Source organism: Sebastes umbrosus, chromosome 15 (genome assembly GCF_015220745.1).
Source record: "Sebastes umbrosus isolate fSebUmb1 chromosome 15, fSebUmb1.pri, whole genome shotgun sequence".
Classification (NCBI taxonomy): Eukaryota; Metazoa; Chordata; class Actinopteri; order Perciformes; family Sebastidae; genus Sebastes; species Sebastes umbrosus.
The window spans coordinates 21,291,441-21,296,879 of record NC_051283.1 but is presented as its reverse complement, the minus strand read 5'-3'; positions in this window follow the sequence as shown (position 1 = coordinate 21,296,879).

The window sequence follows — 5,439 nt, the reverse complement described above, 5'->3', positions numbered from 1 at the left end:
CCTTTCACCATATTCTAATTCAAGTGCTCTGAGAGAAAACTTCAGCACCTCCTCATGGCTCTGTTTTCAGGCTTTAGAAAATCGAAGCCAAATCGAATCGAAGTGAACAGTACACTACAAGATGTTTGCCTAGTTTGACCTGTTTGGTTGGAGTTTGCGAGTGATTGATTGCTTATAGACGGCAGACTCCAGCTTGGCTCTGATTGGTTGTTTTCCTCCAGTCTTTGAAATCTTGCAGATGCCATTAGAAGCACCGGAGGACATAGAGACACATGATTTTTTTTTTTCAGATTATCTGTCTCATGCACTACTGTTAAGATATAGTGACCGTTTTATAAACATAACTTTTTTTAAATAATATTTGCTCCATTTCTACCAACTGCTGCTTTAAGAGATAAGCTGCATTGATGTTTTTTTTGTTTTGTTTTTCATTTATTGACACCTATCTTATCCTTTAATGACATAACACTTTGTCATTTTGTCGAACTTAAACATGAAATGCTGCACTAGCTGCTACAGTGCTAATGCAGATAAGGGGAACTCCTACATCGTTTTCCTTTGTGGTATTGTACTGCAGAGCATTGTGCCTCTGTTGACTGGAGTTACTGTTTCAATACTTTAAGTTGCAGCACAAACAGCAATTGTGTTTCTTTTTTTTTCTTTCTTAAATCTAACTTGTGCTTCCTGTAAGGCAACATTTATGGATTAAGATGAAAGTGATTAAGAGCTGCAGGAGATCTTCCACGGCAGCCGACGTATGAGTGGACCTGCTCCCTGAGAGATTAACGGCTGCTTATGACTTTATGTAACACAGCAATGTCCAGCACACACACATGCACAGAAACATACAGATTTGCATGAATAAAACGGCACAGAGCTGCACATCCACACATACAGTATATTGGAAGGATTGGATGTTTAAAAGCACCTTAACAGGGAGAAGTCAGAGGTCCACCTCAGGGACACCTGAGCAGGGTGGACCCAGTCTGTTGTAGCTTTATGTTTGTTCTTCTTATCACTCTGCCAACCTGCAGGCCGAGAAGCAATGATTAATTAAATTAGTCAACTAACAGAAAATTAATTGGTAACTTAACTGTTTCAGTTGTTTTTCTATTACCTGGTTCCATCTTCTCAAATGTGAGGATTTGCTGCTTGGGGAGTAGTGAACTACATTGTTATTAAACTAGCATTTTACATTTTGCAGTAGCTTGCTGGTAGTTCGCCTCATATTTGCATAGTGATTCAAGTAGTTACATTACTTTTTTTTGTTATTTTTTTGTGTCGTTAATTACTGAAACTACAAACAAGTTTGGGCCACAATCAGAATCAGAATCAGATTTATTTGCCAAGTGTGTGTGCACATACAAGCAATTTGACTCTTTGCATCTCTCTCAATGTATTTATACAGAAATAGAAATATCAGCTAGAGGCAAGGACAACAAAGCTAGACAAATAAAGGTGAAGAGTAGACAGGACTGTTATGTATATACATATGTATACATGTTCTGTAAGATGTTAACAATACAAATAGTGCAAAAAAGGATATATTGAATGGATATACTGGATGATTATGTGCAGTATGTACATGTATACATGTCTACATACTGTATGTAGACATATACATGTCTACATACAGTATGTACATGTATACATGTCTACATACTGTATGTACACGTATACATGTCTACATACTGTATGTACAGTGAGTAGGTTTTATATTCACAGTGACAGATGATGTGTACAGATTAAAAAAATGTGCATTAAAGTCTGTAAAATTATAATCTATATAAGCAGCAGTGGATATGTTGGTGTTAGAGGGTTATTGACAGTGTATGACTGATGTTAACTGTTCATCAGAGTGTCTGATTGTTATGGCGTACAGTGATCTGTAGCGTCTACTAGAGGGGAGAAGGTCAAACAGGTTGTGTCCAGGGTGTGAAGGTCCTGCAGTGATGTTTCCAGAGTCAGGAAACGTACAAGAAACATTAAAAAAAGGAAAGGAATGATGTTTTTATTTTAATTTTTACCATTGCTTCTCTACTGTATTTGAACCCCCGTTGACCAGCCCCGTCCCCTTTTTCTTTCAATGCATTCGTCAGGCTGCCACCACCACATACTTGACCTTTCACCTTTGTCTAGTGCTTGCAGGTGCAAAAGGGCGGGCGTTGCTCAGTGCTCACACAGCGACAGAGTCATCATCTTCAGAAAGATGAAGACTGTTTTAGTTGTCAAGATCGTACAAGTCAGATGTTACAAAACGGACAAGTAAGACAAGTTAGACCAGTGCTCAAGTCGGACATTATATTTTGGTATAATTTTGTATCACAATTACATTGTCAATTTGATCTTTTTTTTTTTTTTTTTTACAAAGTAGTTTGAACTACTTTTTCTAAATAGCTTAAACTAATCAAACTAGATTTCTTCCAAGAGCAGTTTTGCTGTAGTTCAACTTCTTCCAGTGTGAAGTATTTGGTTCCTTCAACGTAGCTTACCCAACACTGCATATAGGAATAAAAACTGAATATTGTTGGGTTTTGGGCTGAATATGCCACCTTGGACTCTTTTATTACATTAAATGGGCATTTGTTACTATTTTCTAACATTTTATAGACAAAGCGGATAATAATCAAGCCAAGAAAATAATTTGAAGACAGATTGATGTTATATTGATATTTTTGGATTCTGATCTGTGAAATTGAAACTTAAAACTTCAACTTTCATTAGAAAACTTGCTCCAACTTTAAGTTCTCTTGGTATCAAACAGCACCCCCTTCTGGTGAACCCTGGGAAGTGCAGAAACATGAGGATGGAGTTACATTTTCAACTAGAAATCAACTAGAGGCAATCATTTGCATACAGCATGTAGTTCTGGGATGAGCAAAGTAATAAATGAATGCCAGAAAACTTTTGAGATGACTTTGTTAGATTGTAAAAATGTTGCATAGAGCAGTGGCTCCCAAGCTTTTTGGCTTGTGATCTAATAATGACCCTTCCTCACTAGTTGCATCATGTCTTTTCTAGTATTTTTTGCCCAGTTTTATTTGAATAATTGTTAGTGAGATAAAATTTTCCAGAGAAAAAGTCAGAGGAACGTCTGAAGAGTTACTCCCGACTCCTCCGCGACCCCCAGGTTGGCGAATCACCGGCATGGAGAGAAAATTGAAACTTGCTGTGGGTGAAAATAAAGACAAACTGAAGACTTCTTTTATAAAATATGTATTTACTTTGTTCACTGTTGGTTAAATTTTAGAAAATATTGTTAATAGTCTTGGAAATATTACACAGTTTCATATGAAGTCTTTATAAAAAAGTCAGTGAAGACAATATTCACACATCAATGGATGAGTTGTTTGCATCGTCACCAGTTTAGTTTACAAAAGGAATGTATTTTATGTTCACCAGTTATATACAGTGTATAATACATCAATAACAGATAAGCTGAACCTTTGAATGAACACCTCAGGTGATATGAAAACCAAAATGATCCCACTTTTTTGTTAAACAGGAAAAAAAACATGTGCGCCTACTTCTTTACTCTGATTCTTCAAGAGTCACCAAAAGTTTTGGGGAGAAAAAGGGATGAGAAAGAAAACTTCAGTCTGTTTCACTTAATTAATACAAATATTGTAATAATAACTAGTAGAAATCCATATAAAATGCGAAGAAAACAACAGATTATAAATATATTTTAACATATGAGAGGCAATTCATAGCCCGGCCTTTTGACTTAAAATCATAAATAACTACATTTTTAATATGCATAAGGCATTTTATAGCCGGGAATTTTAGACCTGACCTTCTTCTCTGCTGTCAGTCTATACATAGGAACACTTTGCCTTTACTTGTTAAAACCAACTACCTGGTAACACAGGTAAAACCAGTCTTGTAGGAAAATAAATAGAGACGAATGTAGAAACTTTGTTTAACAATGAGGTAAGTATTTGCTAAAGAAATACAACAAGAGTGAAACACTGTGGGGTTGGTCCTTACTTTGTCTGTTTTTATACAATTCCAGTTGTCACAGGACTGAAACTTGTTTCTCTTGAGTCGCTCTGAAACATATACTGTATGCTGCTGTATCACACGTCAGAGTTTGTAGAGTCACTCTCCACTGTACATTGTCCATTAAAGCATAACTTCCATCAAAATAAACATTTTGTTTCCCACGTGATGGTGAAATCTCCAATCACAGGAGCTTTGTTTTCCTTTGAGCTGAAGAAACTCACCTTAAAAAACAAAGTTGGAGGTTCCCACATAATACTAGTGTGATCAAACTAAATATAAAACATGACACAGCATTAAATAAGGCATGGTATGACAGTACAACAAAAAGTATAAATCTTCAGTAAAAATAAGCATTTTGGATAAAAAAGAACTTGTGCCCACTTCTCTTTTTTCAGTCTTCATTAGTCCTTCATGTTCCCGAAAAATAACGTGTTAGTACTGTTAGTATTTCTAACTGCAAGTCAACGCTTCATGACCGGAAAAACCTCATCATCCCCAGCCCTCCCAAGATCTACAGTGCTGATGGCTCGGAGCTGGAGTTTGTCAGCTCCTACAAATACCTTGGCTTCTGGTTGGACTCATCTCTCTCATTTAACACACACATCAATAACCTTCTGGCTAAAGTCAAAGCTAGACTGGGTTTCCTGTATCGAAACAAGGCCTCCTTCACACACTCTGCCAAATTCACCCTTGTGAAAATGACCATCCTTCCTCTATTTGACTACGGCGATATAATTTATAAAATGGCATCAAAGACCACCCTCAGAAAACTGGACACACTCCACCACTCAGCAATCCGTTTTGCCACATGTGCACCCTTCACCACCCACCACTGTGATCTTTACAGATTGGTGGATTGGCCCTCCCTTCACACCAGGCGGCTACAACACTGGCTGCTCTTGGTCTACAAATCCATTTTGGGAATGACCCCTCGCTACCTCTCCAATCTTCTGCACATTTCCGACAGCAATCGCCGTTTAAGATCCAGTGATTTCATAAGGCTCATCATTCCAAAAGTCCGTACTGTGTTTGGTCATAACTCCTTTCATTTTGCCGCTGCAGATGACTGGAACTCACTACAAAACACGCTCAAACTAACAGCTCTCACCTCTCTCAACATGTTCAAACAAAAGCTGCAACAAGTCATAGTTGACTGCTGTACTTGCTGACCAGTCCTCACTTCTCTCTCTCTCTTCCATTTTTACAAAGTACATCCAGTAATCCGCCTTTTTTTGTACATAGTGTTTGTTAATTTACCAATGCTGTTTTTAGCCATTTTCTCATGTGTTTGTCATACTGTATTGTATCTGTGCTGTTTGTGTCACTTGTGTGGACTGTGCTACTGCCTCTTGGCCAGGTCATCATTGTAAATGAGAATTGGTTCTCAATTGATTTTACCTGGTTAAATAAAGGTCAAAAAAAAAAAAAATAGCA